Below are 15,826 nucleotides of genomic sequence, written 5' to 3'. Positions count from 1 at the left end.
TCACAACATGGATAAACCTTGAAAACATGCTAAGTGAAAGAAGTCAGTCACAGAAAACCACATATTATATGATTCTGCTTATATGAAGTGGCCAGAATAACCAAAACCATAAAGAAAAATAGTAGATTAGTGGATGCCAGGGCCTGGGGGGAAGGAAGAACGGGAAATAACTGCTAATAGATATGTGGTTCTTTGGGGAGTGATGAAAATGTCCTGTAATTAGCAAATGGTGATTGCTGTACAAGCGTGCAAATATTCTAAAAACCATTAAATTATGCATTTTAAAGTATTTTATGGAATGTGACTTACATCTCATTAAAAGTGCACTTGTCTTCACAAAATAGTAATAAGTTTAATTTTTAGGCAAATAATAATTTCTATACTGGCCATGAGAATGGAGTATTATCTCCTTCTTTTGTTTATATTACAAAACTAACTCATGATGTGAAAGGAAGTATTATCATAACCACTCAATACATCACTGTAAATTACAGCTTTAAATGTGCAGAAGCAAAGAGAGAGATCTGCCTAGATGAAATGTAGGCCAACACTCTGACATAAAACACAAAGCTGAAGTGTAACAAGTTGCAATTCCATCCTACTAACTAAAATATTTTTGTCCCTCTCTGAGAAAAAGTAGCTCACATAAACTTAACTAAAGCAAAGTATCCCATTTTAAATTTATGTGTGGCAAGTGATAAATATCCATAAATAAGATTTTACATTTCTACATATATCTTTTAATTAAAAAAATACAATTAGCTCCACTAGGATGTATGGAATATGAAGGAAAGGGTATTAGTCAGTTTTGCTCTCAATTGTATTTCCAGCATCTAAAAAAGTACCTACCACCTGGCAGGGACTGAAAAAAAAGTCACAATAAAAGGTAAATAGATTCTCACATTAGTTGGAGGAAAGAGCCATTTGTTTTATAATGCTGCATATAATTTAAACAACTAGTACAATTAGTATAATTAGCATTAATACAGAGTCCTATGAAAAGTGAACCACACAAAGATGAAGATACAAGAATGGAGGAGAGGAAGCAAATGAAAGAGAAATTTCCACTTTTTTCAAAGCTTTGCACAGAATTTTCAAAGAACCAAAATTTGCCATGTGAACTCTTGTTCTGCCTTACAGTGCTGCTTCCCCCAGGGACCACAATCAGCACAGACTCGTAGGCAGCATGCCAAGACAACACGAGCAATCCCTACTTCCATGTACAAATGCATGTGCTAGTGATCAGTGATTCACTCAAACATATATCAGAAAGGGACGATGGTGAGAGGCTAAATACAAAATGACTGCAAAACAGGGGGTTTATAATTGAAGTCAATTGGAAAAGGCAATTTAACATATATTTTTCCTCTAATAGAATGCAGATCCCTCATAAGAATCTAAATTCTTCTACTTCTCAAAAACTACTACTAGTGTACAGAATAAAGGCTTAAAATGCTATATTATATTAAGAAAGATAAAATAATAGCTCTACTATACCAGTCACTACCATATCTGCAAACTAACAAAAATACAGTACACAGATATATTAGTATAAAAATGTAGCAAGATACAGTACATAAAAACAACAAGAGTTAATTTAAAGAGCGCTCCTGTTTTATAACAATTCATCCTCTTCAAATATGTTAGTCACTAGGTGAGAAACAGAACTTGGCCTTAATTACTAAAAACTGCTTATCAAAACCTTTTTATTTTAAAGAAATGAGTTGAACACATTTAAATAGAGAGTTCAAAAACATATTTAAATTCAAGAATGTAAAATTCAATCACAAAAGTTAAGACTTTTTAAAAATCCATACACAGAAAAGAAATTACAATTAGATTTAAATTACTATGAATTGCTACATGACCCCACTATAGTTTGTTTTATAATTAGTATCACAAATACTAAACACACCAAAATAATACATGGCTGACAATACAGGATGTGTTTCATCAAAAGAAGGAAATACAAGAAAAAAGACATGGGGATCCAGAAGACAAAGGATCCAACATAGGAAAAAAGTCATGGGAATCCCCAGGATCACAACAGTAAATTAGTGACAGATACATGGAAAACTTAGTAATAATAAACCCAATTATTAAATATGGGGAAAATGTTATACAGTAAAAGATAACTAATCATAGGATAAACATGACTGTGCCATGAGTAATATTTATAGACAGAACAATGTAAATTCTGAAAAAATGAATTAATTGATTAATCAAATGTATGATACAGCAAAACTGGGACTATGGGTACCTAAGAGGAATGTGTGATGGGAGCTGAAGAGGGTAAAAGTTGGCCAATTTTCATTTTCCACAGTAAGGTAATAATAAATGATGCTCTAAAATGAACAATCAAGAAAGAGCAGGAAAAGCCCTGTTATTTAAAAATATGGATGTAAACACCAAAATAATTACTGAAAAGATCTGAAACTAGCTACTTCTTGAAAAGGGAACATTAAAAAACAGGTGCAGTTGACATGAGAGAAAATATAATTAGAATTCTCAAACTGGGGACAACAGAAAAGAGAAGCAGATGAGCTTTAGATTTTCTTTCTTCCTTACAGCCACTAGCAAAAAGCAGAACAAAGTTTTCTCTTTGAAAAAATTCTCCAATTCATTGTCATACAATAGCCACAAACTAAGATCTGTAAATGGTTCTCGTTTAAAAAAATCAGTAAGCACTGCAGGAGGCAAGTAAGTGGGGGTCAGAAAAACAAATAAACAACAAATTCAGACTTTCAAGCACTGAAGACATTCGAATACAGAATATAAAACAGCTATGCAGGAAATGTTTAAAACACAAAAGTATGAAATCATGAAGAGGAACAAACAATGAGAATGTATAAGCAAAGAACATATTTTAAAGAAAAATGGCAATTATAGAAATGACAGGTTTAATTGTTGAGTAAAAAACTCATTGGGTAGGTTAAACACCAAATTAGATGTCACTGAAGAGAAAATTAATGAAATAGAAGAAACACAGTAAGATAACTCAGAATACATCTGAGATAGAAAAATGAAAGAAAACTATTAAAATGATGTTAGGAGATATGAGGACTGAGTAAGAAAAACTAATGAGATTCCAAAGGGAATTAATAAGGAATGAACAGAGGCACTATTGTTAAAAAGGTAACAGCTGAGAACTTTACAAAACTGTTGAAAGACAGTAAGCCTCACACTCAAGAAGCCCAATGAACCCAAACTGTATAACTAAAAATAGACCTACATTAAACAGAGATACAAAACACCGATGAGAAAAAGATCAGAAAAGACCCTAAACGAACAATTAAAAGATGATAAAAGAAGAATTTAAATTGATTTTTAAAAGCAAATAAATCTGGATAAGTTTTGTTCTAATATTATACATCTCAAATACAAGCAACATATAAACTTTTTCTTAATTATGATAAAAAATATGCAAAAAGATCTGTGTGTTTTAAATTTAAAATTATGCAAACTGAAAAACATAACAGTAAATTAAGGAATTACAGACATTCTCCATTTTAGGCAAGTTATTTTAAAAGTCTTTTTGTATGTGTGAAAAACTAAACATGTTGAGTAAGTTTTGAAAAATGTTCTCAGAAAGTTATTAGCACAATTTTAAATTGGGATTTTAGAGAAACAAATGTAAACAAGTAAATATTTTCATGTGAACAATTAATTTTGAAGGTTTTATTATATTATAATGAAAAAGTTAAATACTTCACCAACATCCATATAAGTTACATGATTACATTATACCAAAAATGACTAAATGACATAGCCAGAACTTGAACCTCATGAGTGTTAAACAAGTTAAAAAAAAAAAAGAGAGAGAATAATCTTATTAATTTAACAACAATATAAATGAAATTATAATTTAGAGATTATGTTCTTTTAAATTTAAGGGGATATTTTTTATAGTACACTCCATTTACAAGATACACAAGTTTTGATATATAAGTGTGCAGACAATTAGTCTGATACTGAGTTGACTCAGAACAGAGTCCCCATAAATCACTAAAATTTGGCAATATATTATTCTGTTTAATTTTAGCCTGGGAGACAACTAATGAGAAAAGTGTGCTTTACTTCTCTGCACACTGCCAAAATGGCTCACTTATCCACATTCCATTCAGGCTTCACCAATTAGTTAACCCAAGGAACCACTGTCATTTTCAGTTACATCCTAAGCTGAAGAATGAGAACTGAATTAAGGGTTAGAGTCCAAAATTGCAGAGCAGTGAAGTTAAACATACATATTTCTTGTTAGCTACAGAAACCCTGTCAACCAATTAGACTGTCTTGTAAAATATCAAATTATTAACATGAAAAAAGTGTCTTTCACTTATCTTGAATCAATGAATGAGACAAAAGCACAGATATATGAATCTTCATCTAAGTTTAAGTGGCTAAAACTCACTATTTTTCTATTATGCAACTACAATAAAGTAACAACTTTAAGATTTGTGAAATCTCTTATGAAGTATTTTAATTTGTGAAATCTCTTATGAAATATTTGCTACTCTTATTTTTATGAATAATTTCAAGAATTCTGGCTACACAGTTACATAAACAAAAAAGGAAGAAACAATACTTCAAAAACAAGGGTGGGGAATAAATGCAAGACAGAGCAATCAAAGGCTAAGAAAGGACAGAGCAGGGATGCACTGCCAACTGCTGGCATCTGATTATCCAAGGTAACTATCAAATTTAGTATAAATGAATCATAAGATCTTTTAGCTATGTGTGTATGGTAGCTCATGTTACTTAATTAACAGTTATTTCCCCTTCTCTTAGGATGTAGAAAATCACAAGAACACTCGATCCCATTGTAACAATAAGAACAAGTCATGTAACTTATCAAAGCTTTTCAACATTCATCGGACAGATTTTTTTATGAACAAAAATCATAAAAGTGAAAGGCCCCTCATAGGGCAGAAGGAATGAATAGTGGCTTTCATTCTCGACACAGCAACAGAGGAGAAGAAAGCTGGTAAGAAGAGAACAGCTGAACTTTTAACAAATGTTTAAAGTGCTAGTTGGGGGCTGAAATGACAGTATAGAATCTTTGAGAACCCTAGACACACAGGGAATCCACCCACCTGCCATCCCTTTTCAACAAGCCTCCACCAAATGCTCATCAGAATAATGAGGGACAGGTCTGGAAAGATGAGAAAGATCCCACTGGTGCACAGGCGCATGGAGCCTGATGAAGGCTGAGTGCAAAGAAGAACTGAGAGAAATCTCATAGCCACTCTGAACTGTTCAGTGAGCACCAAGCAGGACAACCTGTGCCAGGAGAAGAAAAGAGGAACTAAGGACAGATGAACAAGGCGTGCTGAAGTCTGTGGGTGGGTCAGAAGAACCGAGAGAAAATCACAAGCCACACTTAAAGAAAACTCTGATCCTGCTCTCAAAAATATTTGAAGTCTGGAGTGACTTAATATAAGTAAAGCAAGAATCAGATCCAGGTCAACGAGAGAACAGAAAGCAAAGACCAGATCCAACTCAACTACATCAATAATGTAACAAAATAAGAGGTATGCCCCTTTCTGGGCATAAACTTTTTTTTTTTTTTAACCACAGGCTCTATTACTCGTTTTACAATGTTTGGCATTCAATAAAAAAAAAAAAATGAAACACACAGTAAAACAAGAAGAAATGACTTAATATCAAAGAAGAAAACAGTCAATAGCACCAGCCCCAAAGGTGGCAGATACTAGAATTATCAAACAGGAACTTTACAGAGCTCTGAGAAATATGCTAAAGAACGTAGTGGAAAAGGTAGATAACAAGCATGAACTGAAGGGGAATTGCAGCAAAGAGACAAAAACTTAAAAAGAGCCAAATGGAAATACCAGAATTCAAAAAATACAATATCATAAGTGAAGAATTCTTTCTACAATTCTTCCCAAAACAGATGTATGATATCAACTGACAGATTCAAAAAGCTCAGCAAACCCCAAGAAGAATAAATGAAAAGAAAACCAGATTTAGACACATCATCATCAAAACACAGAAAACCAAAGATAGAAAAAACTTCTGAAATCATACAGAGAAAAAGACACAATATATAGATATATGGGGAAACACAATAAGGATAATTTCTCATCAAAATTAATGGTAGCCAGAAGACAATGAAATGATATCTTTAAAGTGCTAAAAGAAAAGACAAACTAGATTTCTATATCCAACGACAATATTCTTTAAAAATGAAGACAGAATTAAAAAAACAAAACAACAAGAACAATTTGTCACCAAAACACTTGCACTATTAGAAATTATTAGGGAAGTACTTTAGTCTGGAAGGAAATTATACCAGACAGAAATTCAATTCTAGGAAAGGAATGGACACCAGAAAGAGTAAAATATGGTGGTTAATAAAGACCTCTTTAAAATTTTTATTTTTATTACATACACACACAAACATATACATATATCAATGTTACTCTCAAGCCCAAGTTAGATGAAGTTAAAAATACTTATTAAACACCTATTTATGTACAACTGTACTTTTTTATTTCCATCTATCCAAAGACTACACATCCTTTGATTCAAATTAACTTCCATAATTAAGACTGCTTATCACCACTACCCTTTCCATTCTCTGCCCAACTGCAATAGTGAGTATTATAGAGCTCAATTTAGCCACTGACTCAACTCAGTTTTCTCAGTAAATAAGAATGTCATAAGTTAAACATAAGAATGGCAAAGGAGATAATGAGTGCTTTAGGAAACTGCAGGCTATGTGAAATAGTGATACATTCTATTGCTTTGTAACATGAAAGACACATCTGCATTTCCTCGTCATGAATTCAAAATGAGTTAACTCATCCTGGTTGCGTGTTCTTCTCCAGTCCAGTTCAGGTACAGAGAAGGCAGAAGAACTGGACTTCAATAAGACTCCATGCATTATTTTATTTTTCCTACTGTTATTTTTCTTTTTTTCTCCCTAGGTCAAACAGTTACCTAATTGGTTTTCTCAGGTATTAAGTTAGTAACCGGTTTCCTTCTATGTGACTATTGTGTCTTATTTCTCAATTGGAAGAGATATGTGTCAATAATTAATACTTTGTGGCATTTCAAAGTTCTTACCTCTAACTTTATATTCATGACATAAAATCCTAAAACCATAGAGGTATCTATGGACAGGTCTCAGAGCAAAAAGCTTAGAAGTTCTAAATGATAAAGGATATCATAGACAAAAGTACAGGCAAAAATCAGGCTAGAAGAAAATATTAGGAAAAATAGATAACAAAGATAATATTCATGACATATGAAGACCTCCTAAAAATTACTAAGAAAAAAATATATACAACCAAGCAGGAAAATGGAAAAAGAAAATAGACAACTCACAAAATAAATACAACCAGCCTTTACTAATGTTCAACATTACTAACAGCCAAGAAATTCAAGGCCAAACAATAAGATAATTTTTCAATGACAAATTAACAAAAATTTAAATGAATTAAATTCTATTACCGATAAGGCTGTGAAGTATAAAGCATTCTCATGCACTGCTGAAAGAAAGCGGTACAATCTTTTGGAAGGCTATTTTGGAATTACCTATTAAAATTTTAAATGTACAACTCATTGATGCAGCAATTTTAGTTCTTGGAATCCTACATTAACACTTGTAGATGCTCTTAGAAGTATATGCACAAAGATGTTCATTTGTAGTATTATTTACAGTAACACAGCAACAAAAACATGTAAAAAAAACCTACATATATAGTTAAATTACAATTATTTAATGGCACACCATTCAGCTATTAAATGATGAAGCACAGAGGTATGTAATGACACAGAAACAAGGGCAGAATAGTATATTTAAAGTGAAAAAGTTAAAGTGCATATGCAAGTGTATTGCAGAGAAATCTCAGGTATTATTATGTAAGTATATTAAAACATAAAACAGTGATATGTGTAGATGTTGGTGAATATACAACTGATAACGCTGTTTAAAAAAAATCTGCAAGTTTATGAACCAAGCTGTATATAAATCAAGGGAGAACAAACATACTACTTCATGATTAAAAAATATATTACTATATTGCTGATATTCTAAAAGCATGAAGCTACATCAGCATTTTTCCTGATCAAAAACTTGAATTTCAACAAAAACTTTGGTTCAAAGAAGAAACAAAAGCAAAAATTTGATTCACCACAAGTAAAAACCATTAGGAAATTACCAGATCTCGTAAGTCTTCTTTTATTTTCAACTTGTCACTATTCTTTATTCAGGATTTTCATCATTCAGAATACCCAATCCAATATCCTGCACCAAACCAATCTGAACAAATTTAGAGTCTTTTAAAAAGTAATCTTTAAAACCAATTCTTCAATTTAAACTGAACTTTACAGTGAAATATAATCAAAATAAAATCAGCATATAATCACTTATTATCATTGACTCATATACTTCAGTAAATTTTTTTCTATTGCTAATATTATGATAGCTTTATTAATTTCAAATATTTCTCCATTTCTTTTAAACATAGGCCCCAAACTCTAACATACATCAATTTTATTAGCATATTTAAAATAACCTGAGGCTACGAGCACTGTAAAGACACTGTCAACAATAGGAGAGAATTACCTTTTGAATTAATGAAGCATAAACTATGAATCAGTGTACAATAACTCAGAATAAAACTGTGTATTTAGTTGGTTTAAGGCATTTAAAGCCAATAATGATAATCTATGATTGCTTGGTTCTAAATAATTAATAATGTACTGATTTAGAATTTTCATTTTGCTGACTATATGAAAGTTACCCACATCTGGCTTAAATTTTAAGCACACAGAGTTAAGGATCATACACATGTATTTCTTGTTATAGATGCTAGCAGGAAACTTAATAAATGTTTTTTATTATGATGATTCGTAAAATGAACTGGAATCTTCAAAGTTATCCACAGTGTCTGTAGTTTTTAAATTTCATATACCAGTAGTGGTTGGAAAGGACTCTCTCAAAATTATGATAATATTCAGCAGACTAACTAAGAGACAGAATATACATTTTGATTTAATTATGAACTCTTTGCATACTGAATTTTTATTAATAATAATAAATCAACGCGGAAATGAAAAGCAATGCTTTTTTGATGAAGACCAGTCAAGCATGCATTTTCTGATATTTGATATCATTACTTCTCATTTCATCTGAAATCTTGTGCCGTAAATCACAGGATAGATTTCTAACATTCCTAAGTCCAGGATACTGCCCTTCATCCCATCAGTCATTCTTCTCCAGCCAAGTTATTTCTTTCAGTTTTTCAGAAATTAAGGCTGCTTTTTAAATATAAGAACACTAGGATCACCATAAATTTTAAAACGTTTTAAAAAGTGTTATCTGCATGTATCAGAAAAAAAAACCCTAATATTTATGTTTTTCACAAAGTAACCTGAAACTAAAATGATCTTCCCCCCTGATATGGCTTGCCTTTGGGGGAAAAAAACTGATGACTGATTCAAAAAGTAAATTTGCATGTTTAATTTAGCCTATTTACTATTTTCCAAAAATACTTAGTAGAGAACTTAGTAGAGATGATGGTCATCTAGAATCTTACTCTATTCACACCATATAGCACAACATAAAGAACAGCAGGTCTCTGAAATATGCCAATACTTTATTCTACCTAAGGTTGCAGTTTTTACATCTTTCCTCTGTAACATAGACATAAAACACTAGAAGATACACGTAAATTTGAAGAGCAGGCAACATTAGCCTTATACAGAGTTCTCAAGGTTACAAAGCTTACACGGGTGTGAGGATTAGTTGACAAAAGTAGAGGCTTTAAAATTCAGAGTTTCGGTTTCTGAACAGCATTCCAGTATTAAATCGAATTCATGGTTGCCAATCCTTAAAAGAGTTAAGAAGTCATTACTATTCTTGGAATTCAAACTGGATAAGAGTCTTCTGTAACATCAAAGATTAATATGGAGCAAGTATAAAAAATACAGAACACGAGGAAAATTAATGAATTACTGCTATAGCTATTAATTTCAACCACAATTATAAAGCATACTAATTTCATACTACCTTGTAAACTTTAAAAAATGAAAATGATGCTTTGAGTGACATGTGATTTAGAACTTTTTAAAATAAGTTTGTCAAATTTATTTAATTCCCAAAATTTCTATACATACAATTTTAAAAGGTTAAATCGAAATGCTAGCAAGGTTACAGTAAAACTGATAGTGTATACAGGCTTCGGTTCACAGACTGAGATAGTTCGGTAAAATTACGTTAATAAATAAAGTGTTTTGGAACACAGCCATGCCCATTTGTTTACATATTGTCTATGGCTGCTTTTGCACAAAATCAGTAGAACTGAGTAGCTGCTAGAGAGATCATATGGCCCACAAGCCTAAAATATGTAGTAGATGGCCCCTTAAGAAAAAGTTTGCTGACCCTTGTTAACACATTGCTGGCAGGAGTTTAATTAACAGTTTACATACGAATTTGGTAATAAAGAGTTAATACTGTTAACTAATTAATTTCATTTCTAGAAATCTATGCTAAGGAAATATAGGGGTTACTTACCATCAAGAATTTCACATTTAATTATTTACAATAGAATATTTGAAATGATCTAAATCTCTAACAGTCAGGACTAATTAAGAAAACTGATGTATTTAAGTGACAAAATAGCACACGATCATTAGAATGATAGTTATGAAGACTGTGATAAGAAAATATTTAGGACATAAACAGAAATTTTAAATACAATTTAACACGAAGTACATACATAGCAGGAAAAAACCCTAGGATGACATAAAAAAATTTTATAATGGTTTGCAGGTTAATTTTTTTCTTCTGCTTTCTAGATTTCTTAACTTTCCAAATTGTACTTACCAGAGATATAATTACATCTATAATAAGAACAATATATGAAAATATCTAAAGATTTCATGTGTTTAGGTAATAAAAATGTTATTCCTCTGCTTCAAACACTGACTTCCCAACCTCCTTTGCATTAAATGTAGAATTCTTCTCATAGCCTACAAAGCCATGACACATCTGACTCACCTCTCTGCAATCTCATCTCTGACCCTCTTCCCCGCTAACCATAACCAACTATCCTTGAACTTATCAAATTCTATGCTGCTCCATCAGTCACCTCTCTGTTATCCCTCATACAGGCCTGTCTCTGATCTCTCTATCCAAACTAGGTTTTCCCACTCTTTGTCATACAGTATCTTTGTTTATATTTATGATTATATAATTTTTTATTTACTCATCATCTCCCTCCTCAGATACAATGTAAGCTTGTGAGATCACAGACTATCTCTACTGTTCACATGTGACCAATGCCAAGCACAGGGTTTGGTACATAGAAAATGCTAAATTCAATGAATGAATATATGAATAATTGATTATATTTACCTTTAATCTTTCAAGTACTTATTGTTAAGTATAGTTTCATTTCATTCAGAAGCAATTATTGAAAAATATGTTTCAAATCAAAGAATATCCCAAATATTACTAAATATAAGACACATTTTGATTACTGATAACAAATAGATCTGTTTCCTGGCCTGTAATCCAATATTCCAATGTGATACCACTTCATATATGTTGTGTTAAGCTTTTTTCTGATTATATAAATAATATAGGATATGCGGAGATATTTTATAGTCCACAAAAACTAGAAGGAAAATATTTTTAATCAATATTAACATCTGGCTGTATATAAGACTCCTAATGTTTGAGGACTTAAATCCCAGCTGTTTCAACATCTATGTCTACACTGTAGTCACATGAAGCTGGTATCCAGAAACAAATATATTTTCTAAAGATATAACGAGCATTACATTCTATAATACATTTTTTTCTTTAATGTTTCATGATGAGCCTTTTCGTGCGTCATTTTTAGCAGACAGCTATTGCTTTTTACTCTCCGGCATTCCTTTCTTGTGACTCAAATACCTCTAATTCCCCACTTGTGCCTAAATTACTCTCGCAGTTGCAGTGGTGGTCACCTCTGTGTGGGTTCCTAACCAACTCCATCAGGGCAAACTGACAGAGCCTAGACCTGTGCCCATCCAACACGTCCCTTCCTCTGGATCCAGGGCCTCCCAGCTAACTCCTGAGATAAGGAACAGTGCTGTTCCACACTCAGTGCCCACAAACATAAGCAGAAGCTGGAACAGCAGCAAAGTTAGTGCCCTGAAGGGTAGAACCTTGACCAATGGAGTGTGGGAGCCAGTGGGGGTAAAAAAAAATCTCTCCCAGAAAGAACTGTCCTAGGAAGTAGTGGTAGCCAACTAGACTATACGTCTCCATATAGGTCTCCCTCCTTTGCTGACTCATAACCTTAATCTGACTATAATCCCTAATAACAGTGCACATAAGCCTTTCTCTTAGCTTCTGCTTTCTGAGGAACCCAAAAAACTCTTCTTTTGATTCTTCTGGTAAAAGCATTCCATCCAGTTCCCTCCCAGGAATTATCACGCACTCTCCCTTGGAATCACACATAGTTTAGTGGGATTATCAATCAAGGTATTCTATACTTCCCTGCCCAAAGGATATGCATGTGACTGAAATCAAGTACCTTAAATTTGTCCTAAATTGCCTATAAAGCTAAATCTATTTCATTTTACCTTGTGCATATGATTTAGTCAACCCTCTCTTCTTCTCTCCCTCCCTTTTTTCCATTTTTCACCTATCATTTATAGATCTAATATGTATAAGATACTGTACAAGGCACTCAAGGTACAAAGATAAATGATTTCTGAATGGAGTTCTAAAGAAGGAGTAGAATTCTGCCCTTGCCGGACAAGAAGCAGGGAGGACACCACAAGTATAAATACCACTTGTGCAAATACATGGGTAAGGGAAAGTCAGCGTCTTTAGGAAAATACAAGTAATTTTAAAAGGCTGGAGCTGAAGATACGTAAAGCACATTACTAGATCATGAATGTTCATTCTAAGGAGTTAGTATTTTATTCTGAGGCTGTTAAATGCCACTGAAGATTTTCAACCTGGAGAAAAAGAAATGTGCATTTCAGAATGATCAAAATGAACAGAGCATGAATTATGGACTGAGGGGTTAGAGGCAAAAAAAAATTGGTAAAATTTGGTACTTTTATAATTAATTAGGCATTTAGGACATAAACCATAAAAGCATAGCCTGACACAAAAGAAGTCAGAAATATTTTATTTGAGAGGTAGACATAACATTCCATAACTAAATTAGATGTAAGATATAGGAAAGAATGGCTCAAGCCAGTAAGAAGATACAGTGGTACAATTACTGATGAAATGAACTAAAATAAGAAATGGGTTTGAAGAGAGAGGTAGAGATAGCAATTTGAGAAATGGGAATTTGGGGTGTCTATTAGACACCAAGGTAAAGATATTTGCTAGTAATCATAATATATAGGCCAACATTATTTGGTAGAACATTATCCCTGGTACTAGAAGTGTAACTGAACTACATGGAAGGAAACAATTATATTAATCAAATTACAACCATAAGGTAAAATAAAAATAAACACATATTTAAATATGATACAATATAATAAACAGTGAAAACAATGCATATATAAATATAGTTATTATATATAAAATATATTTTATATAATATATATGTAAATAAATAAATACAGCTAAAACTGTAGTCAAAGAAAAAAATTACCTTGGACTATGTTCATCAAGGAAATTAGATGGTTATGTACAGATGGTTACAGATTGAAAGAAAATTTTGAAAAAGGAATTAAAGAATGGTTAGAAGGACAGAATTAGAATACAGAAAAATTAAGATACATCCTATCTCTTTTTCTTCAATATTTTCAAGGGAATGATCCAAAGCACTGAATGCTAATCAAATCAAGCTTTAAAAAAAAAATTGTGTGTGTATGTGTGTGTGTATATATATATATATACATATACATATACATATATACATACACACACACACACACACACAAAACAAAAAATTGTATTTCCAGGCGTGGCTCACATGTTCAATCCTGGAACTACCCTGTGAAATCAATCCCACTTGAACTATATAGCTTACGGCTACTACCAGATAAGGAGGAAATGAACAATGAACAGGCGAAAACAAAAGAAATATCACACTTCACACCTAGCAGTCAGTATAGTAAATGATTACAATGTTGTGATTTTTAAAAATTTGATAAATTTAATATAATTCCAAACTTCAATGCTGCAAGAATAGTACAAGGAACTTTAAAATACCTTTCAACCAAATCCCTCAATGGTCTAAATTTGGACCCAACTGTTTTATACACACCAACACACAACAGCATGTGTGTACGTCTGTGTATGCATGTATAGAATCCTTTACTGATCCATTTCAGAATATACTGGATATATATATGGTGCCCATTTACCTCTAAATGTGTCATTGTGTATTTACTAAAAACATATACTTGCATAAATGTGTTTTTAGATAAATGTGAATAATTTTTAAGTCTTTCCTAATATTGAAAGCTCTTTTTTTTTTTTTAAAGGGTCTGTGTCATGAAGTCACTTAACATTCCTGGAAAGAAGAGATATTTCCATTACAAATAAAGAGAAAATGTAACATCACTAAAACAAAGTAAGTATTCCTCAGTCCATTTCTTTTAAAACATGTGATTTTCATTATTGGGAATTTTTCAATTCTTGCCAGTAGTCATAAAAAAGATTCAAATTTCATTTAGAAAGTTCTCCACTCCCAGGTGAATAATAATCAATGTCTACAACCCCTGACAAAGTAAACCAATTGATTATACACCCCCGCACCAGCATCAAACTCTGCAAAGTCCAGCCAGTAGAGTGCCAAAGCACAAATGTTTGACATCCAAGATGGTGATGGTACATGGAAAGACGACATGAATTGTTCATGGGAATCTCAGCAGAGTTAATCTGAATTTGGCATATTCTGAGCCTTATTTTCTCCATTTTAAAGATGAAAGGGTTCCACATGGGGCCAAGTAACAGGACTAGATTTACCCTCTCGTGTGAACCAACCAAAATATTGGGGGAAATATATGAAACAAAAGTATGCAAGACAATAATTAGGCAACAGAGGACTATGGACCCTGCCTGACATGCAAAAACCAAACGAGCTGAGCCCCACAATCATCCCAGCTTACTGCCTTGAGAGAACTTCCAGGATGCAGTGCAGAGAGAGGAACCAAGCAAAGTCTGGCACTCTCCCCAAACAGATGAAACAGAGCTCACAGTACAGGGAGATCAGAGTGCCTCAAGTTCTCAGGAAGGAGCACCAATGAGGAGAAAGAGCTGAATGAAGAGAGAGCTCCACAGATCTTCAAAGGGTCTCCTCAAGTTTTCAACACACAGAAGAAAGAGGAGTGAATATACAAATGGTCAATAATCACACGAAAAGCTGCTTAACATCATTAATTAGGGAAATGCAAATCACAACCACTTCATACCCACTAGAAAGGCAATGATTAAAAAATGGAAAATAACAAATGTGGAAAAACAGGAATCACAGTACATTGCTAGTGGAAGTACAAAATGGTTCAGTTGCTGTGGCAACAGTTTGGAGATTCCTCAAAAAGTTAAACATAGACTTACCATATGACCCAGCAATTCAACTCCTAGGTAAATTCACAAGATAATTGAAAGCAAGTACTCAAACCAATATATGTACACATACATGTATGTATCTACAATATATGTATACACATGTTCATTAGGCACACTATTCACGATTGCCCAAAGGTAGAAACAATTCAAATGTCCATAAAGGATGAATGGATAAACAAAGAGTAGTATATACATACAATGGAATATTATTTGGCCACAAAAAAGAATAAAGCACTGACATATGTTGCAGTGTGGATGAACCTTGAA

The 15,826-nt window shown here is 32.6% G+C and overlaps 1 protein-coding gene across 10 annotated transcripts in view; it reads right to left on the bottom strand.

The window, feature by feature from the left end:
• The window catches only part of VPS13B (vacuolar protein sorting 13 homolog B), a 627,348-nt gene that overhangs the window by 389,717 nt on the left and 221,805 nt on the right, over positions 1-15,826 (bottom strand). The gene's annotated exons all lie outside the window — the stretch shown is intronic.

This window comes from Camelus bactrianus, chromosome 25 (assembly GCF_048773025.1).
Source record: "Camelus bactrianus isolate YW-2024 breed Bactrian camel chromosome 25, ASM4877302v1, whole genome shotgun sequence".
In the NCBI taxonomy this organism is placed as follows: domain Eukaryota; kingdom Metazoa; phylum Chordata; class Mammalia; order Artiodactyla; family Camelidae; genus Camelus; species Camelus bactrianus.
This window is presented reverse-complemented; position numbering and strand designations above follow the sequence as displayed.